Raw genomic sequence first — 24,014 nt, forward strand, 5'->3', positions numbered from 1 at the left:
TCTAGTTCCAAGATCACATGGTTTTTGAGATTACTCCTGTATCTGGGCAGCGCCCTAATGCCCTCTAACCAGGGCAGGGTGTCAGTCTCTGCCTGTGAAATGTCCAGTTTGCCATTCGGAATCTACCGGGTTGGGTGTTGAAACCTGCAGCAAGGATCCCTTGACAAGTCCTTCTGTCTGATAGTTTTCTTGTCTGCTTGGCACTTTCTAGCTTTTAGGTTAAGTATTAGCAGAAAGGGTAGAACTCCTCAGTTCCTGGTTTGCTTTTATTTTTTCTTTCCAAAATTATGTTTTTCAAAACAAATAGAAGAACCAGGGAATTATCTTCAGGTATTTGAAGCCCTCAGTAGGTGAGGTGATTGCACGAGTGTCCCTTTGCTTTTGTGTCTGTTGGCAGGTGCCAGCCACGTCCCCAGATACTGTAGGCCAGGCGGCTACAGCAGGAACCCCAAATCACTAAGAGTCTGTCTGGCTGCTGGCTTTTCCTCTGTGGCTTCTGAGCAGGTTTTCGGAAGTGATAGGTAACTCGACACAATCTCAGAACCAAAGGGAATCTGGTTCTTACTTCCTGGGCCGTGACTCTGTCTTTGCCAGCCCCCGAAGAGCCTGCATCTTAAGTACCGTCTCCGGACTGGCAGGAAGAAGTGGGGCTCACTCCTCTTCCAGGGAACCCCTGAGGACGTGCATTTCATATGACCCAGCAGGACTGAGTGGGTCACTAAAGTGACAGGATTTTGCAAACAAAAAATTTTTTTCCTCTTCCATGAGTTTTGAATTTATTCTTTTTTCCACAAGACATCAGACAGTTTATCTTCTTACCTTGTCTGTGAAAGGGTCTTAATGAGATCAAGCCTCCTTTTTCAATCTTGACCTTTTATTTTGAGAATAATATTTAAAGAAGACTCCAATCTCAGCATTGATGTTCAGGAAGTAGCAGCTCCTATTGATGTGGTTGATGAGATGTAGGGCCTGGAATGCAGAGCTGGGGTTGAAGTTACCCGTCGGAGTCTGCGGGTGAGCAGTGAGCTGGTCGGTGCCGTAACTGTGGTCTTTTGACACAAAGCTGTCAAGTATGTGTGGAATAAAGAAAGACCATGAATCTAATCCTGTGTTTCCACATGACCTGTATGACCTTAGGAGAGTCTCGAGAGGTCTGTTTTCTCACTTGTAAAATGGCTTCTGATTGTGTCCTCTGCCTCAGGGGTGTGTAAAACACCCCAGTTTGCAGGTCTTACCGTCTCGGGATGTCCCAAGTAGGTATTAGGGGCCCTGCCCTGTAGCTATTCTTTAGGTTCTGTGTTTGAAACGCTGAAAGATTTTAGGGTTTTTAACTGGATGTGAACTGGTAAAGTTATTTAGGGGGCAATATGTAGATAATTCGTTTTGTTTGTCCTTTTGAAATGGGCCTCTTAGTGTATCTGTTGCACTTTACCCTTTCCTTAGGGCACCACCCACTTATGTTTCCTCAGGTCATAGAATTTGGAATTTTGAAAATTTCTCAATGAGAAATAGATGCACACTTTACAACTCCTTAAGATCTTGTGCTTGTAATTAAATTTTTGAGCACCATTTTTATATTGGAGTAGACGAGATAATTAAGATTTTTCAGGAAGAAGTATATGAGAGGATAAGTGGTTTCTGCCATGTGATTAAACAGTGCGGCTGAGATACTTGAGCAGAGGAGGTGTTTTTGGAAGTGCACTTCACCATCCCAAGGGCTGTCCTAATGGTAGTTCAGGACAGCTGTCCAGAGACCTAGAGTGTGGTGACGCCCATTTACAAGCACATGCCCTGAAACTTACCTTTATTTGATGGAGGATTTACGCTGATGGTCCTTGGGCCTTGTGGGAGATAAGGCATGAAAATGTGCATTGTTTACTCTAGTGATCCAGCATATTAGGAGGATACACTATGAGCCTAAAGGTTCTTCTGATTGTCAAATCCTCGTGTAATTATAAATAATTATTGTTTTATATACTAGAAAAAACTTTAAAACCAAGGATGTACAACAGCGAATAATAGTAAGAAAGAAAAAGTAGAAAGTCTAAAATATCTAATAAGCGTTATGTACGTCCTTAATTTTACTCAGCTGTCTGGCATCACCTCTGGGATGGCAGAATGATTGAGAACTTTGGGGTTAAGGAGATTCAGGCCCCAGATTCATGACTCTGTGTGCCCTCAGGCAAGTTGTTTGGTACCTGTACACTTCCGTTTCTTCATCTGTGAAAGGTGACAACATGCCTGCTTTATAGGTAGACTGCCGTGGGCGTCGATGATGATGAGCCCTGTGTTTGGTCGAGGGGCTGCCCTGGATGACATCATCCCTGACCCCTGGCCCCCAGACTGGCCACCTTGGGGCTTTGCAACTGACGTAACTCAGTTCAATCTGAGCTCGTCTCATTTCTCCACCCTCTTAATTATGTCCTTTCCATTTCAAATTTGTTTTCAATGAATTTCAATTTTAAAAAATTTCAGTAAAGGCCATTGACAGGATGTTGATGAACTTATGAGAGATGCCAAGTTCTGAGTTGGCGCCCGCCCATGGAACCCGTTTCTCCCAGGCTGTGCCCTCGTGTGTGAGCTGAAGGCAGGAAGTGGTGCGCTGGCTTCTGGAAACGTTCAGCTGGCAGGTTTCCTGTGCTGCAGACTTAAAGTAGATGAGACTTGAACGGCTCTCCCCTCTAGACTGAGACTGTTCCGCTTGCTCTAGTGTCCCTAGCACAGTCATTCCTTGGTTAGGAGTGGAGGAAGCTTAAACCCCAACTTCCCATTTCTGACTGTTTGGACATGATGGCTTACCCTGGGTACCTGAAGGGATACTGTTTCTTGTCACTCTGTCTTTTTTTTTTTTTTAAATAAATTTATTTATTTATTTATTTATTTTTGGCTAAGTTGGGTCTTTGTTGCTGCGCACAGGCTTTCTCTAGTTGCGGCGAGTGGGGGCTACTCTTCATTGCGGTGCACAGGCTTCTCATTGCAGTGGCTTCTCTTGATGCGGAACATGGACTCTAGGCGTGCGGGCTTCAGTAGTTGTGGCTCGTGGGCTCGAGAGTGCAGGCTCAGTAGTTGTGGTGCACGGGCTTAGTTGCTCCACGACATGTGGGATCGTCCCGGACCAGGGCTCGAACCCGTGTCCCCTGCATTGGCAGGCAGGCTCCCAAACACTGCACCACCAGGGAAGCCCCTACTCTGTCTTTTTTTTTTTTTAAACCATGATAACTTCTTTTTTATTGAGAAATAACTGATGTATAACATTTTATTAGATTCAGGTATACAACATAATGATTAGATATTTGTATATTCAGGCATACCTCAGAGATATTGCAGGTTCGATTCCTGACCACTGCACAAAAGCAAATATCACAATAAAGTGAGTCACTCGAGTTTTTCAGTTTCCAGTGCATATAAAAGTTATTTTTACACAATACTGTAGTCTATTAAGTGTACAGTAGCATTATATCCAAAAAATACATAATTAATATACTTTATTGCTAAAACATGCTAACCATCATCTAAGCCTTCGACAAGTCACAGTTTTTTGCTGTTATAGGGTCTTGCCTCGTTTTTGCTGGCTGCTGACTGATCAGGGAGGTGGTTGCTAAAGGTTGGGTGGCTCTGGCAGTTTCTTAAAACAGCCATGAAGTTTGCTGCATTGATGGACTCTTCCCTTCATGAACGATTTCTCTGTAACATGCAATTCTGTTTGATAGCATTTTACCCACTGAGCTTCTTTCAGAATTGGAGTCAGTCCTCTCAAATCCTGCCCCTGCTTTGTCAACTAAGTTTAGGCAATATTCTAAGTCCTTCGTCGTCATTTCAACACTAGTCGTAGTATCTTCACCAGGAGTAGGATCCATCTCAAGAAACCACATTCTTTGCTCATCCTTAAGAAGGAACTCCTCATCTGTTCAAGTTTTGTCATTAGATTGCAGCAATTCAGTCACATCTTCAGGCTTCATTTCTAATTCTAATTCTCGTGTTGTTTCTACCACATCTGCAGTTACTCCCTCCACTGAAGTCTTAAACCTCTCAAACTCATCCTTGAGGGCTGGAATCACCTTCTTCTAAACTCCTATTAATGTTGATATTTTGAACTCTTTTCATGAATCATGAATGTTCTTAATGGCATCTAGAATGTAAATCCTTTCCAGAAGGTTTTCAATTTACTGTGCCCAGATCCATCAGAGGAATCACCATGGCAGCTATAGTCTTACGAAATGTATTTCTTAAATGATAAGACTTGAAAGTCAAAACTTACTCCTTGATCCTTGGGCTGCAGAATGTATGTTGTGTTAGCAGGCATGACAACAGTACAGAGCTCAGCGGTCACCTGTGGGTGAGGCATTGAGACGTGACGCACCCTGTAGTTGTCTGACACTTACACACATGTGGTTTTATTTGATCTTTTATGACACTCTTAGGGCATGTAGGGGTGATGAGGAAGAAGGTTGTGTGACTTATGCAGGTCAGACTATCATCAATGTATTTATAGTACGTTTCCCATGAAGACAGAGTTTTGGGGAAGAAGCTGACTTACCTTGTTTAATTGGGAGAAATGAAATACTTGAATAATCAGTTACTTTTTCAATGGGTACCTTTCAAACTTTTTTAACCCTGACCTACAGTGAGAAATACATCTCTTATCCCAACCCAGTTCAAACACAGACACATACATGCAGAGCCCAAGCACACCTTCCACAGTACTTATCCTCACTATTTGCTCTCTGATATTTTCCATTCTATTTTGTGTCTTTAAATGCACTATTGCACTGACTGCCTAGTGGATTGTGAGCCTGGGCTTAAAAATCACTGTTCAGTTTCCTTTCTCTCTGAAGGCCAGAAGGGTAACCCGACAGTTAGGGAAGGGAGTGAGCTGTCTTCCACAGCCACATGGGAAGATGTGCTGTGGGCCAAAGCATTAGTAGTATTTGGTAGAGTGTATAAGATGTATTGTCACTTGTACACTTGATGGGCTTGGCACTGGGTGGTCAACTAGGCTTTTAACCCTTTTAAGGAAAATTCTTACACAATAAAGAGTGTAGGTATGATTTTTTCCAAGGTGGGATGATGAATGGTGTGAGCCCTTCAGTTTTTAATGTTGCATTTAACTCTTGGAAATCCGAGATGAGAAACAGGGCCACAAAAGATAAAATTTATCATCTACAAATAGTTTAGAAGGAATTTAGTTTCTTCTGGAAGTCATGGTTCCCAGTTGGAGTATAGAAGGAAACCGGAACTTGGTGAAGTGATCTAAGTTCGAGCTGTTTCTTACGAATTTATTATCTGACTCTCATAGTTTAAAACTTGGTTGTAGGAATGAGCATTTACATGTATTTTTAAACTTATGAAGTGCTATTTGCAAAATAATAGTATTTTTTAAAATTTCTCTAATAGCTTGATTTTTTTTTTGGCCTAGTCTTGTTCCCCCAGCAAAACTGTGAGGTTTTGTGAGCTTGCCTGGCCGTGGCAGTTCCTGTTCGCCCACATGCTGCACGGTGGTGGTTACAGACCCCGGGGGTCTGGCCTGCAGGCAGAAACGGAGGAGGGTTGTGCAGGAGCGTGGGGTGGGGGTGTTGGCAGCCTTTCTACATTTTTCTTTTCCTTCCGAACTTCCTTATACCCTGATTTTCCATCACTGACCTCATTTAACCTTCGCCCGTATCGTATGTGCACACCCGTCCCAGGGTCCCAGAGAGCCTGTATCTCCAGAGCGGTACTGGGGGGCCGCTCGCCCCTCCGAGGCAGCTCCTGGTTCCGTCCCTTGGTCGGTCTGCCACTCAGCTGACACTGCCAGCCACCACGATGGATTCTGACCTTACTGGTTCAACTAGACTTTCCTCTAAGCAATGTTGTTTAATTTATACCCTTTGTGAACCACTGGTTAACAAAGAAACACTAATGTTGAAATACTAGTGAGGACATTAAAAATCATAATCGCTCTGCAGATTTCTTTCAGTGTGGTCTCAGGTCTCTGTGTTCCATGATACTGATAGTGGAATATCAGAATAATGATACTATTCTGGTTTTTCTGGTTTCTGGTTTTTCAAAATTTAATGTTAAAGAGGAAAAATATGTTGATAATTATATGCAGGTTAATTTTATATTTATTGAGAATAAAGATCATCCACAGCTTAGAAAGATGCTTGCAATCAATGGCACAAAACAGAAATATTACAAAAATAAGCCCATTGATTATTAAACCTGGAAATACAAAAATTGTAAACATCATTAAGAGTGATTGTTAATTGTTAATGTTATGAAGTAATTTCATTTCATAGTTCTTTTTTATTATACCAGCTTTATTGAGATATAATTCACATATGCCATACAATTTCCCCATTTAAAGTGTACAATTCAGTTGTTTTTAGTATATTCACAGAATTGCACAACCATCACCATGATCTAAATTTAGAACATTTCTGTCAGTCTAAAAAGAAACCTCAAGCCCATTACCAGTCATCTACCTTTTCTCCCAAGCTCCCAGCTTTAGCCAACCACTCATCTACTTTTTGTCTCTGTAAATTTGCCTATTTGGGACATTTCATATAAATGGTCTTTTGTGACAGGCTTCTTTCACTTAGCGTGATATTTTCAAGGTTCACTCATGTGGTGTCATGTATTAGTGCTTCATTTCTTTTTATGGCTGAACAATATTTCATTCTGTGGATTTATGACATTTGTTTATCCATTCACCTATGGATGGACATTTGAGTTGTTTCCACTTTTTGGCTGTTATGAGTATTACAGGATTTCTAAGGACATATGTGTTCATTTCTTTTGGGTGTATACCTAGAGTGGACTTGCTGGGTCGTTTAGTAACTGTCTGTCTAACTTGGTGAGGAGCTGCCAGACTGTTCTCCACAGCAGCTACCCCGTTCGCACCCCACGCACAATGCAGGAGGTTTCCAGTTCTCCGTGTTCTCACCAACACTTGTTACTGTCTTTTGATTCTCGTCATCCTGGTGGGTGTGGAGTGAAATCTCAATGTGGCATTGATTTGCATTTCCCTGATGACTAATAATGCATCTTTTCATGTGCTTGTTGGCCAGTTGTACAGATTCTTTGAAAAACTATCTATTTAGAACCTTTGCCCATTTTTAATTGCACTTTTTATTATTGAGTTGTAAAAGTTTTTTATATATTCTTGATACAAGTCCCTTATCGGCTCTATGATTTGTAAAAAAATTTTCTCATTCTGTGGTCTCTTTACACTTTTCCTTGATAGTGTCCTTTGAAGCACAAAAGTTTTTAATTTTGATATAGTCCAATCTATTTTGCTTTTGTTGCTTATGCTTTTTGTGGAATAACTAAGAAGGCTTTGCCCAATTACAGATCACAAAGATTTACTGGTGTGTTTCTTTCTAAGAGTTCTAGTTTTTTAGTTCTTCCATTTAGATCTGTGATCCATTTTGTGTTAGTTTTTGTGTTTGGTGTGGGGAGGAGACTCAGCCTCCCTCTTCTGCATGTGGACATCCGGTTTTCCTGGCACCATCTGTTGAAGAGACTCTCCTTCCCCAAAGACCGGTCATGGCACTTTTGTCAAAATAAACGAACTGTAAATGTGAGGGTTTATTTCTGGACTCTCAGTTCTATTCCATTGGTAATGCTTAGCCTTATGCCAGTACGTCATCATTGGATTACTTGTTTTGGCTATTCTGGGTCCCTTGAATTTCCGTATGAATTTTAGGATCAGCTTGTCAATTTCTGAAAAAAAAAAAAAAAAGCCAACTGCAGTTTTGATAGGGATTATGTTAAATTTCTAGATTAATATGTGAAGTATTGGCATCTTAGCAACATTAAGTCTTCCAACCCATGAGTATGGGGAATATTCCGTTTAATTGGGTCTTCCTCAGTTTCTTTCAATGATATTTTGCAATTGGAAGAGTATATGTTTTGTACTTCTTTGTTAAATTTATTCCTGAGTATTTTCTTCTATTTGGTGCTATTGAAAGTGGAATTGTTCTCTTAATATCACTTGCAAGTTGTTTAGTGCTAGTGAATAGAAATATGCTTGGCTTTTGTCTATTGAACTAATGTCCTGCAACCTTGATGGACCTATTACTTTTAATAGTTTTTTAGTGGATTCCATAGGATTTTTCATGTACAAGATCATGTCATCTGTAAATACAGATAGCTTTACTTCTTCCTTCTCAATCTTGATGACTTTTATTTCTTTTTGCTGCTTACTTTCCCTGGCTAGAACCTCCATTAAAATGTTGAATAGAAGTGGTAAGAGTGGAGATCCTTGTCTTATTCCTGATCTAGTTAGAAAGCCAACATTTCACCACTAAGTATGATATTAGCTGTGAACTTTTTATAGATGCCCTTCTATTCCTGGTTGTTGAGTGTTTTTATGATAAAAGGGTGTTGGAGTTTTGCCAAATATTTTCTCCGTATCTTTTGAGATGATCATGTGGTTTTTGTCCTTTGTTTATTGATAGTAGTGTATCACTTTAATTGATTTTTGGATGTTAAGCCAACCTTGCAGTGCTAGAATAAATCCCAGTTGGTCATGATGCATAATCCTTTTTATATATTGCTGGATTCAGTTTGCTAGTATTTTGTTGAACATTTTTGCATCTAATTTGTGATTTTCTGTTCCTGTGATGTCTTTTTATGGTTTTGTTATCAGGGTAATATTAATCTCATAGGATGAATTGAGAAGTGTTTTCTCCTTTTTTATTTTTCAGAAGAATTTGTAAAGACTTAGTGTTAATTCTTCTTTAAATGTTTGGTAAAATTCACCAATAAAGCCATTTAGCCTGGGCTTTTCTTTGTGGGAAGTTATGAAATTACTAATTTAATCTCTTTTTATAAGTCTATTCAGATTTTGTATTTCTTCTTGAGTCAGTTTTGGTAGTGACTTTCTAGGAATTTTTCCATTTTATCTGTTGTCTAATTTGTTGGCATACAGTTGTTCATGTATATTCTGTTATAATCCTTTTTACATTTGTACGATAGATACTTAATTTACTGGAGGGCAGGTCTAGCTTAACAGGAAGGAAATGCCCACGGGTACAGTTCATTCTGCATCCAGCACTGTCTCCCCTGAGGTGTGCAGACTCCCTTCTCCACTGCTGGAGGTCAAGGTTCTGTCTGTGCAACTCCAGCCCTCTCAGGAGCCTGGGTCTCAGAGGGGTGATTCATTCCTTGAATCTTCTACACGGGGCTTGTATACCAGGGCCCTTCTAAAAATAGGATTTGGCTCAGGGGTCATCCTGGGACCTGCCATGAGCAGAGCCATTCTGACAAGCGGTCAGGAGTAGATGCCAGAGGAGACTTCTGGTTCAGGTCCCGGCACGGCCACAGTCACTGTGTGACACCGGGCAGGTCACACATTCTCTGTCTGTGAGATGGGCAGTCACGTGTCCTCGGTCTCCTGAGACACTCGTAGGGGTTCCCTGACTTGATTAAACGAGTCGAGTGCGTTGGAATACTGCCTGACACAAAGGAAGCGCCGTGTCCGTCGTGCGGGGTTTATGTGGTTGTTTAGGTTAAGCGTCGTGCTTTGTGCTGCTCCCACAGGACCCTCACCCAGCCTCCCACTCACCTGGATGAGGAAGAGGACAGCTGTGTCTCTCTTTGTACCTCTGTCCCCTCACACTGACTGGCGCGTGGTCACTGCTCGGCTCTGGACTGACCTCCCGTTTTCAAAGGTGACTGAGACCGGAGAGCCGTGCTTCTTGTCTTGGAGCATCTGTGTGACTCGCGGGGCTGGAGGAGCCGAGGGTGAGAGCAGAGGGCAGGTGTCCAGTCTGGGGAGACTGGGGTTAACTCGGTATTTTGGCCTGTGATTTTTCCAGTGTTTGGCCTGTGCTCTAACACAGTAACTAAAACCCTGGAATGTGCCATGACTTTATCTCAACTTTTGAAGAAATTAATGCTTTTGCCAAAACCAGGAACCTAAAAGGTCTCAGAACTGTCTGGACACGTCCCAGAATTTATAAGCAAGATGAAGAGGAGCCCCAGAGACGATTGCGGGCACCTCTCTCCACATTCAGATCCTCCGAGAAAGGCTTGTGGTTGCGGAGGGACCACTGCCTTAGAATCTTCCAGAGTAGTGATCCCAGCGCTGCTCTGTAATTTAGCAACAACACACACCAAATGTGGATGTGTGCGTGCCACAGCCGTGTGTGCAGAGTCACGGCGCCCATGTGGAGTGCAGGCTAATGCAGTGGGTGCCAGCTCTCCAGGGACAGTTGGAGTTCTGTGGGAACTGGCATAGTTGTGTCTAGGATCTGAGTTACACCATAGTTATGGCCCGCCCAGACTTGTGAAGGTTTTTCAGCCTTCCACCTTTTGGATGAAATTGAGAAATGTAATATATTTGAAAAACAAAATAAAACATTTTTCTGAATAGCCACTTTGAATATTTTAAATATTAAAATATTCAGTGGGTTTTAAACTACGATACATATACCTTTCACCTGAAATGTGAAGCGGCAGAGCAGACCATTTCCACCACCCCTTGAAAGGGCCTCCCTTGACCCTGGTGTCAGTTTTGTGAGGGCACCACCACACAGCCCTGCTGGTGGGGAAGGCAGCTTGGGAGTGCCCTGAGCTGACCACTGGCAGAACGCATGCAGCAGACGTGGGAGCTGTTTCTGGAACTTTCCAGCCAGGACTCTACTTTCCTGGCATCTGGCTTTCTCAGAGGCTGGGGAGGCCGGCGAGAGAGCTAGGCCGGGTCATAGGGGTGGACCGATGGCAGCTTCATAATTCTGTCTTTAGAAAGAGTCTGCTTCTGGCAATTGAGTTTTTCCAGAGGCAAAATTAGAACTCTTTCTTCTTTCCTGAGGGACTTTTGGAGTTCTTATGAAGAGTGCTAAATATCCCAGAAATTATATTCCGACACCATAGCCTCTGTTACCACAAGCTGGTTGGCTGTGCCGTTCTCATGAGCCCTGACAGCACCGTCCGCCCAAAGGGTGTGATTGGTCAGCACGGTGGGAGGACAGCGGGAAGCACCTGCCCTGTGGACCAGGGCTGCCCTAGCCCAGGGGGCAGCATGCCCAGTTTACACATGTGCACACAGACGTGTGCGTGCTGAGCAGCACTCTTGAAAATCGTGTTGAGTTGCAATCACTTGGGCCCTGATTCTGCCTTGTTTCCTCTGTGTGGTGTGCACAGGTCACAGATTCTCCGAGCCCCAGTTTGCTCATTTAATCCAAATGAGGAGTTTGGATTGGTCCAAAGTTTCAGAAGCAACCTGGGGGTTTTGTTTAAATGCATGCTCTGGTTGAGCCAGGGTAGGGGTGGCGCCCGAGATCCTGCATTTCTAACCAGATCCTTGGACCACACTTTGAGTACAAGGCTTAGATGGGTTGTTTTATTTCACCTTCCCAACGGCCGTTTGATGGAGGACTCTTAGCCTCATTTTACAGATGAGGAAACGGGCTTCACAGCTGATAGAGTCAGGTGGCAGGACTGGAACCCAGACAACTGCCCTGAATTTATCCACTATAAAGACTTCATACTGCTTTCCATTTTCTTCTGGGTTTGCAAGAGTAGCTGCTGTTCTCATAGGAGTAAAAGCCACTTAGTAGGGAGTAGCTTGGCTGTTGTGAAAATCAATACTGCCATAAACGCAGAATAACAGTAATTTTTTTTTCCAATAGAGGGATAAAGTACCATAGTAGCATCGACAGTGTGTAGGTAAACTCCATGGTCTGTTAATATAGGGGTATCGTTGCATGTTAGGAAACTATTTTAGGGCTATTTAATTTAGACTGATTTATTTAGTAAATGTTTAATCCGCCGTCAGCTTGCTAGCTCTGTCATGCTGCATGACATTTCTACAAAATGATGGGCGTCAGGTGCTGTGGTCAGAGCACATATAGGGCATTCACATTTCTATATAAGAACTTCTCTGTGTTGCAGTTTTTTAAGCACTAAGAATACATTAGTGAATTATTCCCTGCTATAGGCTGACGTCCACAAATATCAAATAAACTATTACTATGTTTTGAGTCTGCAGGAATATAAAGTTTGTGTTCTTTTAAAATCCTCATTCATGACTTTAAGTGTCGCAAACTTACTAAAATGTACTGTTTTGTTTTTTAAAGGCCAAATTCCAGGGCTTAAGTTTTATGTGGAAAATTTCATCTCAGGGCAGAATTTTACAGCGTAGTCATAAACCTCAGAGAACGGGAATTTGTAATGGACAGAGGCATCGACTCTTACTGGAGTCGCGTTAACAGGCATACTAGACACGTAAATGGCTCCAAAGGCCTCTGGCAACATGTAGAGATACAGGATCTTTAACATGGTTTTGCAAGTTAGTGCCTCAAAGGAATCCAAGTAAGTCCACAGCGATCCGCTGACCTCCTTCGGTTAGTTTCAGGGCCCTTCGTTTGTGGTTGGGGAATTCTGAGCTCCCAGCCTGCCTCTCGGCAGCCCTTGAACCTTGGACAACATGCTTACCCTCCCCGAGCCTCGCTCCCTCCCCTGTAAGGTGGGAATGAGGTGATGTGCCCTGCTTGAAAGTACCTAGAACAGAGCAGTACCTCTTCCTGAAGGTTTACAGATGCTAATTTTTTGCTATGCAGCCATGTAAAGACATTCCTAACTCTCCAAATGGTGTTTATCTGTGAAAATCTCTGTGGGACACCCATGGAGTGTGGAACTTGGTGGGGACACAGCAGGCAGGGCCGAGACACCCATGGTGAGTAAATGGGAAGATTGGACCAGGCTGGACGCCGACCCAGGTTCTCCGTGACAGAGATTCTGGCCTAGCAGAGCAGCTCTTTGCCACCCGAGATTTTCTCTGAAGCTTATGAGCTCTGAGGTAAAATCCCTGCCCTGTGCTGCCTCGTTTGGCCATTCAGGTCACTCCGCTTGTCATGTTTGGATCTTGGCTGGAAGCCAATGCCTGGAGCTTATTCAGTTCCTTAGATCAGCAGCTGTCTGCAGACAGAACCCAGGACGAGTCCACCCGACAGCGAATGCCTGCCCGTCAGTCATGTTCAAGGTCCATACGTTTCCTCCTAAGGACTGTCCACGTGGTGTGTATGTATCACACGGATCAATGAATGGAGGACCTTCGCGGAGGGAACCTTGGGGATGAAGGCGGAGGCTTCAGTCCTGGTTGCCATCACAGCCCCTCGTGAAAGTGTGTGTCTTAAGTGCCCCTTCCTGGCACCGTTTCCAGGGCCTCGCTGCACATAGGCAGCTTCAGGCAGCTCGGAGACATTTTGTCACATTAGTGAAATCAGCCCATCAGAGCACTCATTTTAAAGATGTACGTGTACAGTGAGGAGGGGGGAAAGAGTTCTTGGCTGCCCGTGGTTTTACACTTTCCTGCTTGTGTGTTTGTGTTCAGCCGAGCACTCTCCCCACACCCTTCTCGCGTGGGTGCTGCTGTGTTCTCTGAGTGAAGGGAGAAGAAATCCCGGCACCTGTCAGCTAAAAACATGTTGTCAGGGCCAGCGGGAGTGAGTGAGTGTTAGGGCCGGACTCCTGGATCAGGTCAGGCAGTCCTGCGTTCCTCCCAAAGCGTCCTCCTGAGGCCACTGCTTAGAAGGGCAGAGGAGCAAAAGTGAGACCAGTTCCTGAGACTTAACCCTGCGGGTCTTCACTGAGGCCGAGGAGCGGGGCCGGGCCGGCATCAACCAGGCAGCGAGGCTCACGGGCCAGACCGGCCCTGCTGGGCTCCCCTCAGCCGGGCGCAGCCAGACAGCGTGCACCCGCTCCAGGGTGTGGGTGCCCGCCATCCGTAAAGACAAGCCTTTTTAAGTGATTTTTAAACGATTAAACAAAATGAACAAGGAGCTCAATTTAGATAGACTCCCCTGCCTCCAAATGCCCTGTGGTGAGGAAGCCAGCCCAACAAGTAGGTGTGTAAAGGCAGAGGGGGCCCAGTGGCCACCAAAAATGAAAAAATGTTGATTGTTTTGATGCATGAAATATACATCTTAAATAATGTTAAACCCCGAAGTGGACTCTTTGCAACCATTTCAAAATGCAATTATGTCCCTCAGCAAAGGACAGAACAGTCTTTCAGGTCTCAAGTTGATGAAACCCCTACTTTTCAAGAACCAGGTCACTTGGGGTCTTATGAACGTCCCTGCCTGAGCTGACTGGAACCGCCGGCCAGGACCCCAGCTGCAGGGGCGGGGAGGGTCCTCACCCAGCCTGTGACTGAGAAGAAATCAGGAAAAGTGTAACACAGGGAGGGGAGTTACGTTTTAGGATTTTTGCTCAAGAAAAGTCAGGCTGTGTTGAGTGGCACGTGCAAATGTGTACAACTGTTCCTTTTCCTACTGAAATTCCCATTTCTTTTATCCACGTGAAATCTCTGAAAAATCTTGTAGATGATCCTTTTTGTTCCTTCCCTGCCTGTGCCCAGTAGTTAGAACAGAGGGGTGGTGTCTCTGGCCGACCCTGGGCCGGTGGACATCAAGCCCCTGACGGCTGACCACGGGGCGGGGCCGACTCACTGTCCTGTTTCTCTGCTGGTCGTTCCAACAGAGTTTAGTTTTGCTTTGACGCCATGTCCTGTGGCTCACGTGTCATTGCTATTTACCCTAAATAAGGGAAACAGAGGCTATTCTGGGCCCCGAGCAGTGCTTGTGGCTGGGTTACTGGGCGGGGGCTGGCCTGATGCCCTTTCCCCGCGGCCCCAGGGTAGCAGAACCACTGGAGGTATTTTCTGTGCACGAAACAATCTGTCTAGACCCTGGGGAGAGGGAGAAGTCTCCTCCGGGGACAAGCTCTGCTCTTCTCATTACCTGGGGTTCTTGTAAAGTAACACTGGGTAGTAAGGAGAGTCCTCACTGTATCACTTCTCTGTGGTCTATTTGTGCTCTCCAAGGCGGGGGTGGGGGGCAGAGAAAGGAGAGAGAGAGACGTGTGGGGTGGGGGGAGGAGGGGTGGCGGGAGGCAGCCAGTGAGGGTTCCCCACTGTGGCCCTGACTTTGCCAGCTGGGCTGCAGCCGGAGCTTAGCCGCAGGGGCCTTAGAGCTGCTCTCAGCGGCGAGAGGCTCTGGGGGACGAGGAGCCGGGTTGGCCAGGCTCTGGGCTCCGGGAGGGATGCTGTGCTCATGCGGCCAGGCGACCCAACCTGCCAGGGTCAGCGCTCTGTGGGCGCTGTCTCCACTTCTCCAACTCGGCGAGCTTCTAGCGGAGATCAAGGGCAGGAGTGTGGTATTTGATGTGCAGGTTCCCCCTTTCTGCCTTGTCTGGCCCGAGGGAGGCCAGGCGGCTGGTGCAGGCGGGTCCTTGCTTTGTGTTGTCAGCCCGTCGCCGGGTGGTCAGCTGCCCTGGAGGGCGGGGCGCTCCGAGACCCTGAGACACCCTGCTTCCCGCCACAGTCCTGATTCCTGGGCGGCTGTTGATAATTGGTGGCCATGGCCTGTGGTTGGAGCCACAGCGCTTGAGTCTGGCACCTGGGCTGGGTGCCGATATGATGTGATGAGGTGAGGCGGGGACAGGCAGACAGCCCCCTCCCCCTGCCCCCCGCCGGCTCCCACTGTAGCTCCGAGAGGCGAGGAGGCGGCCTGGAGCCGAAGGGTTGCTTTCAGGGGGGTAGGGGGCTGTGTCACAGCAGGACCCCCGGCAGAGGACCGATTATGTCCACTGAGCCCCTGGGCAATGGCACCCTGAAGGAAGCCCCATTTAAAAACCTGGTCTTGAAAAAAGGTACATTCCAGGCCAGCCGGGGAGGCTGCTCTTGGGCTTGCGGTGGCTCTCAGAGTTTGGTCTGAGGACAGAGCTGAGAAGAGTAGAAACTCCCGAGAAGCTGGCGTCTGCCTGGAGGGTCTGTCGCCTTGGGAACCCTGCAGGGCTGGCCCTCCTGAGGAAGGTGTGCTCTAGGCTCTTTGGTTCCTAGGGGGAGGAGCGCAGTGCACACGGTTGTCAGTTTGGAGTTTTGTTTGTTCAGATGCTCTGTGCCTGAGGCTGAAACCTCCCCTGGAAATTCTGTCACTTGCTGCCACACATGTGGGTACTGTTTTTTTCACCCTGACTCTTTGAAAACAGCATTATAAAGGAAAGATGCATTTCTCAGGATGTGGGGGGTTTATTGGGCAGTTTCTCAGGTCAGCAGTGCAGTAACAGCAGAGGTTAGGACGGAGAACCGTGACCCTGACAGGGAGAGATGGACAGACAGACGGATGCCAGCTGGGGAGCCCTCAGACACGACTGCTCTTAACCGTGAACAAGGCGGTGACTTGTGCAGCTGTGTTTCTTCCTGGTACACTTTCCTAAATTAATGACGTGGGGGTGGAGGTGAGGGTGGATTTTAAGTGAACCTTGTGGAGGAAATTATGGTTTTATGTATGCATTTTCCCCTATTGATAGCAAAGGGATAGACGTTTAAAAGGTTTGTAATTGCTCTTAGTCCTCTGCTGTGTTTTCAGAAAATCCTGTCAATCATCTTTGATGGGAACATATTTAACTAAATTTCTTTCTGAAGAGATCATGAAGCTCTAGATTATAAAATGCATGAAGAGCTGTATTGGGTGCCTGCTTGGACCTCAGTAGATTAGAAAGATGCTCTTCTAGCTGGATGGGCTCGCAGTGTAACTGTCACCGCCTGCCCGCTGGTGCGTCCACGTCCCCCAGCCTTGGCCTGGAGTCAGCAGGTGTGGTGCGGGAACACCTGCCCCAGAGGCCCTGTGCCATCCCTGTGCTCGGTTCCCCTCTCTCCTCCCACAGACAGTAGGTGTCACCTCCCACTTCTATTATCATGCAAGACATTTTAGGTAAACATATGAATAGAAACAGTAACTTATATCAACCATGGGGCTCCCAGCATGGATCAGTAACAGCACAGCGGGATGGCGGGATGGTGGTTACAGGTGAGAGCCTTTAGCAGAACCTGAGCAGCACGGAATTTGTCAGCGAGGGTTTGGTGGAGTGCGGTTCTGTGCCAACACTGTCCAGAGCAGGTGGAATTTCTTCCTCGCTTTGTCTCTCACGAGCCCTGAGGTGCTGCCTGCCGGGGACCCTGCAACAGAGCGCGATGTGCCCCAGGGTCACTTCATGCTGGCGCTGGGCCGGGGCCGCAAGCCCACTCTTAAGGAGCCGTGAGGGGGCGTCTGAAGGAAGTGGAAGCCAGGGTGGCACCGTAGCTGGGGTTTCTGGGGGTGGCTCTTTGCCCCTTGTGTTGTTCTACTTGTCGTAGGATGGATGAGAGTAGCCAGCCCACCCCAAGGAAAAGAAAATTCAAAGTATGGAATATAATCATCCTGATGATGGCTCTTAACTGTTTTGCCTTCTGAACTTCAAACTGTGAAGTTATTCATATAACACAGGCTGAATTTCCCCCCTTGACCACAGTGTTTAATGAGTGTGAATTTTCATTCAGCCGCTAAAGTCTCCAAGAGTATTTTTATACTGAGTTCACAGACTTGAGGCAATTTTAGTCTGTAAACTCCACCCCCTGCTCCCACAGTCTTCCTGCCCCCCACTGCCCCATGTCTGTAGGATCTGGGAAAGAATTCACTGGCCTTTAGGAACATCTAGCACTTTACAAGTGTCACAGAGCCATAAGAGTAAGACACCCCAAGGCTGTCATCACCACACCCATGCCCAGGGGGACAGGGCACAGTTCCTGTGCCCCAGTGGATGCGGGGGCCTGGGATAAGCCACCTGGAGGGCAGCCCTGGGGTCTCCACGTCCCTGTAGGTTCCAGCACTTGGGGGAGCGATGGGGGTGCTGCCGTGGGGGGTGGGGACAGCAACCCCAGGTCTTATGACGTCACCGTGTTTTGTGTGACGCTTCCCCTGAGTGTGGCCGAGGTGTCCGCCTGCCCCCCGCCCCATTATCAGGGCTGTAAGGGCATAAACTATACATCTGGGGCTTCAGAGTAGTTAAATGTTGAGAAGAGGGCGTGTGTGAAGGATGATGCATTCGTTGGGGGGCAGGCCTCGTGGAATGGGGGGTCCCCCCTCCCGAAAGCAGAAGCGAGTGTCGTGTTGGGAGCCTCAGGCAACAGAGCCAGGCCCTGCGTTCTTTAAAAATAGCCCAGACACTCGTGCCTCTGGCAGAGTCAGCCCAGCTCCTCCCTGGACCATGTGCTTCTCTTGCTGCTGGAATTCTCCGCGCAGCCTGGAGTTTCTTGGAGACGTTTCCATAAAAATAGGGAGATGCCATCATCACCTTGTCCCTGTCACTGTGAGAGATGAAATCAGGGTCTGAGATGTCTTCCTGTGAACTTGAGACTCGATGCTGTAAAACCCCTGGTTGGGTGGCAGTGACTCATCACTACAGCGTCATCAGCCTACAGCCCCTGGAAAGCAGGGGGCGTGAACATTTGACTTTGGTCTAAAAGTCTTCCCTTCGTGGCCTGCTTTTTGGCGTCCTTCTGCTGACATCGGTAGCTGTTGGAATCAAGAACTGCCCAGTGGGCTGTGTTCAGACTCCATATGGAAAATTTGGAAACCCTGAGGGATCCTATTATTTTCTCAGAATGCTATGGTTCCTGTATACTTGTTTTAATAGTTCTTCCAGAATTCATTCTCTTCTTCCCCTGGCCTCCCCACCCCTCCTTTCTGTGTACCCCCAATGCACATCCCCTCCCCCGCCACATCCTGCAGGGCCGGGCGCGGGCAGACAGGGCGGGAGAGGCAGCAGGGCCCCACCTGCCGCACTTCTGTGTCGCCCGGGCCCAGGGCTGGGTGCCCCCTCGGTTCTCGGGAAGCCGTGCTGGGCTCGAGTCTGTCCCATGGGTGCAGCTCTTCAGGGCCTGTTGGGAGTTCCCCGGGGGGCAGGTGACAGGCCTCACCGCACCTTCTGCAGTGCTGTGCACAGCCGGCACCCTGGGCCTCCCGGGCTGGGGGGAAATTGGGGAGAAATGAATGCGGTGTGAGGTGGCGGGTGTGTGTGTGCGCCCGCGTGGGGAAACTGCTCCTGAGGAGGGTGGTGGTCTCAGAGGACGCGGGGAGCCCTGACTGCAGTCCAGGGAGTGGCTGGGCTTCGGGCCCCAGAAGCCCCGAAACGTCTGTGGTTGAGACCAGAAGTGAGAAATCTGGAGACGATACCGTGACGAACAGGTGTGCTGAATTTCATCCGATTCTTACATTCAGAAGTCGGGAATGCAGGGCTTTGTTTTTGTTTTTTAATGTGAAGCTTCTTCTACTTGTCCTGTGGAAGTTATTTTCTTGAGAAGGTGTAAAATCAGGCCGTTGGCGACAGAGCCACATCTGGGGGCTGGTAAACGCTTTGGGGCTGAGTGCCTCTGAGCCGTCTCCACAGCGGGGTGGGGGGAGGGGGAGGGGGGGCTCAGGAATCGTGAAGGAAGAGGGGACAGGAGTGACTCATCTGTCACTGTTACTACAGAATGTATGCGGGGGTGGCAGCTGGGTTTGGGGGTCTCTAAGCCCCTTCCCACCTACCATCCCATCTTCTGATGTCCTGCCATGTGTGGTCTTTAAATAGTTCGCCCTTTATGAGGTGTTTTTAGTAGGATGTTCCTGCTTAAAGTGAAGGAGGCCGTGGGAGAACAGGGGTGCCCACACACCCCCTGCTAAGCTCAGAGGGGCTGTTGGTAGCACAGGACCTGGGTCTCGATGACACCATGCTTCTCCCCAGGAACCATCTCTGTTTCCTCCAGTTTTCACTCTGGACCACTCTCGGGTGGGGGGGAGTATGTGTGGCCTCAAAGAGAGTAAAGCCTCGTACTTTCCAGTTGTTAGCGTTTGAAAAAGCAGTCTGTTTTCATGGACTGGTTCGCCCAGAGTTCAAAGTGAAGGCCTTCTGTCACCCAGGGCTGCCGGCCTCAGCTAGTGGCGCCCTGGGGGCCGGTTCCTGCCATCCTGTGCCCGGGCCCCCAGGAGCTGCTCCGAGCACATCTCGAGTCCTGGCGTTAGCGTTTGTACTAGAGGGCCTGTCATCAGTCCGTGTGGACCACCCGTCCTCCAACTGTGGCCACAGGATCCCCAGGGACCCCAAGACCCTCCCGGGGGTCAGTGAGGCGGGACCTCCTCCTTGTACCTCAGCCACATGTCCCACCGGTGCAGGTAAAGCAGAGGGGAGGCCACTGGGAGTAAAGAGGTGGGCACTGTGTAAAGTGTGGCAACGGGAAGTTATTTTGTTACATGTGTTAACATGTGGTGAGTTTTATTTTATTTTTTTTCCTGAAGGCTATTAATGGCTCTCCATGAACCCTAAGTTAAAAACTTCTGATTCACATATTCACACTGCACAAGCTAACTCACATCCATCTCAATGTCAGTATCACTTATTTATTTATTTATTTATTTATTTATTTTTGGCTGTGTTGGGTCTTCATTTCTGTGCAAGGGCTTTCTCTAGTTGCAGCAAGCGGGGGCCACTCTTCATCGCGGTACGCGGGCCTCTCACTATCGCGGCCTCTCTTGTTGCAGAGCACAGGCTCCAGACGCGCAGGCTCAGTAGTTGTGGCTCACGGGCCTAGTTGCTCCGCGGCATGTGGGATCTTCCCAGACCAGGGCTCGAACCCGTGTCCCCTGCATTAGCAGGCAGATTCTCAACCACTGCGCCACCAGGGAAGCCCGAGTTTATTTTTTAATGAATAAATATTTAACATCTTCAAGTTTTAATTTCAAATATGGTAAATACTGGTAGACGTCATCCACACAGAGCTCTTTGGGGTAATTGGTCATGTTGGGGTACAGAGCAGCCCTGGGACCAAAGCCCTCGAGGGCGGCTGGTCTCAGAGCAGGAGGGAGGGTCTGGGGAGGAAGCTCTGCTAGTCTGGACACGTGGCGGGGGGGCACTTCTGGTGCTGGCGCCTCAACAGGGACGCGGCAGGGCCCAGGGCCCAGGGCACGCCAACCACAGCCTGAGAGCAGGTGGTTCCCTTTGAAAGAAAGGTGGGAGCTTCTATACAGTTTCCCACAGCTGAAGTCTGTCTTACCCTTGCTTGTGGTGAACTTTTTAGTTTGATATTAGTTCAGAAGATTCATGCCTATCAGACAACATAAAGGGTTCTACATGCTGTCTCAGACCAGAAGAAATAAAATCCAGAGCAAATAAAAATCTGAACAGAAAAATCTTAGAAGAAAAATATTTTTAGAATATTGGAGAGAAGACCTTCCTAATCAATGGAAAGCTTAGAAGCCATAAAGAAAAAAGATTGCGACAATATTTGATGACATAAAAATAAAAAAAATTTATATCATCTACAGAGAAACTCACACCAAAGTTTAAAGAAGTGACAGACCAGGAGAAAATATTTGCAACGCATGTAGCAGATAAAGATTTATAGCCATAATATGTAAAGACTGCTTACAAATAAAATAAATGAGAAAACTACAAATAAACTAATATAAACTAATATTATGAAAAAGAAAAATACAAATTTACTAGTAATCATAGGGAAAGATCACAATCACTAGTAACCAGGGAAATACAAATTAAAACAAGATACGTGTTTTTGCCCATTAGATTAGTACACGTGGAAAGGACCGAGGGTCTGGGGCCATGAGGCAGGAGACACCCTGCCCTCTCCTTGACAAGAGGAGCATTTACAAGGTTGTATCAGTTTTTGGAATTTTTTCCTAGGGATGCTTACAAATGTGGGTCACACACAATCTTTTGGTCATGGTAGGAAAAAAAAACAAAACCCAACCACCTAACACCCATCGCTTGGAGAATGCAAGTCCCAGTGTTCTGTGTTTAGGAACCGGCGGCACCACAGGGAATGAGGTTGGTTTACGTATTTTCTTGTTTAAAGGTGTCTGTGATGTATTGAGTGGAAAAAAGAACAATATATTTGTACAGTGATTCCATTCATTAAAAAGAAGAAACCCCTTATTCAACAGGCAACACACAGATACACACAACGGGTGAATTGTGCCCCGGACGGCGTGGGCGTGGGGGTCACAGTGAGAGCTGCCGGCCTGTGCAGGGGAACTTATACGTTATACACTATTTCCATCTATGTTCTTTGAATTTTAAAGAAGTCTTCATTATTTTTTTATAATAAAAATGCTTTTCAAATGAAACACATATATACCCCCAAATGTGCATAGAATTATGAAAATGTAATTTGATTGTTTTGCTGCAAATGGTCATCTGCATAGCCTTCCATATTCAGGAAAAGATGACCTAGAATGACATCCTCCAAGTGAAGAATTAACACGCAAAGATGTGTGCGGGGCCTCTCGCCGTAATCGTCATCCAAAAAGCAAAGCAGTTTTCTTAAGAAGAGGAAACATTTGTCAATTCCAGGGCACGATTTAACCTGAAAGGCAAGTTTTGAATACTCTGCTGTTCATTCACAAAATAAAAATAAAAGTTGGTAAAACAAAGCATTATTTTGGGTTCAGTCTTCATGCTGCATTAGTCGCCCTTGACTCCCTGCTTCCTATCTGCTTGTCCCCGGAGCAGGGGTCCATGGGTTGGTGGCTCGCCCTCCATTCATCTCCTGAGATGCCCCCTTGTGCTTGGCAGCCAGGGCGGGCCTCACCCCTGCCTGCGGGAGCCGTCCTCTAGGTGGGCACCTGTGCAGTGGGCTCCAGAGCCTGTCCTCAGTCCACCTCTTCATGATGACGCCAGGCCCGCCCACGCCTGATGCCGGGAACACAAGGTGATGGAGGCAGGTCCCTCATCGCTTACACACACAGCCTCATCCTGTGTCGTTGATGACGAGGTTTGGGGTCCAGATGCGTGGGCACCTTCTGACACAGGGTGTCCTGGACACGGGACAGTTGTCTGCAAAGGCAGAGGGTTGTGAAGACATGTTTCTCCCTCACAGGTGTGTCACACACCTCATAGCACGTGAGGATAAACGAGGTCACGCTGGTATCTGTACCCCAGCTGCAAAGTCCCAGCCTAGACCCTCTGACAGAGAGTGATTTCAGTTTCCAGGAGACTCCACCTTGAAGATTCTGATCGTCCCTGGGAGGTACTTGGGTGGCTCCCTGGGGGCTTCCTCCCCAGAGGAAGTACGAGCGCAATCTCCTGCCCATCAGCCACGAGGCCTCTGGGCGTCCAGAGCAGACAGCTACGGTGGGGAGCCCAACGTGTGGGCCCAGCGGCCCCACCCCTCCTGCTGCTGGGGCTTTGCCTCCTGCACCTGCTCAGCCTCCAGTCAGGGGTGCGTCCAGCACACCCGCCTGGGCCCTGCTGCTCCCCACGCAGGGCTGTGGGGTCCTCGGGCCTCACACTCATCATCTGTTCTGCAGCGCACCCCCTCCCCCACCTGGGGCCACTGGCCGTCCCGCCTGGTCCAGCAGGCATGTTTGTCAGTCTTTGTCCATCAGGTGTGCGGGGCGGAGGGCTGGCGTGGTGGACGGCGCCACAGGACAGGACACAGTGGGATCCAGGAAGACCCTCCCTCTACCCCAACGGGGTGGATGTGGGGCGGCACCCAGCCCCTGCCTGCGTTGCGCAGGTGTGAGCCCGCACCTGAGAGCAGTGTACCCACTGGCCGGTGGCCTGAGCCCTGCTGCAGCAAGAGGGTGTGCCATGCGTGCACGTGTGTGTGTGTCTACGTGTGTGCACATTCCTGTGCCCGTGTCCACATGTGTGCGCGTCCCAGGCAGCACCACCGCAGACAGGGCTGTCCCCCTCTTGCCCTTCCTGCACTGTGCCCGCCCCCCGCCCCCTGCACAGCCACCTCCGCTCAGAGTGTGGGGAGAACAGGGCAGCAATCGGCCCGAAGGGAGCAGGAAGTCTGGGCTGACCTTGGCCCTGGGCTCCACTTCCCCTGAGAAGCTGAGGGCTGGCACCCTCTCCTCGAACTGCCCGTGAAGGTGCCCACTGGGGAGCGCGTGGTAGCGGTTTAGACGGGCTTCTGTAATGGTGCGGTCAGAACCCAGTGGTGCCACAGGGCTGGAGACCATGGAGATGCATCTCCTCAGTCACTTCCCCTGGTGCGGCCTTCACAGAGCGGAGCTGGGGCTCTTTGTCAGCATGTTTTCCCTCCAGTGTGCTGCACAGCCCCCGCGTGGAGGTGCTATGGGAATCATAGTTTCCACCCCCCTGGGGGTTGGGGGATCTGGCAGGGACGGGGCCCCAGAGCTTCTTGTGTCCCAGGAGATGGCACCCAGGAGCTGCCTGCCCGGGGGAAGGTCCCTGTGTGGTGG

At 48.0% G+C, this 24,014-nt stretch overlaps 1 protein-coding gene across 1 annotated transcript in view; it reads left to right on the forward strand.

The window, feature by feature from the left end:
• LDLRAD4 (low density lipoprotein receptor class A domain containing 4) overlaps window positions 1–24,014 on the forward strand; it is a 297,449-nt gene that overhangs the window by 255,561 nt on the left and 17,874 nt on the right.

Source organism: Eubalaena glacialis, chromosome 15 (genome assembly GCF_028564815.1).
Source record: "Eubalaena glacialis isolate mEubGla1 chromosome 15, mEubGla1.1.hap2.+ XY, whole genome shotgun sequence".
NCBI lineage: Eukaryota > Metazoa > Chordata > Mammalia > Artiodactyla > Balaenidae > Eubalaena > Eubalaena glacialis.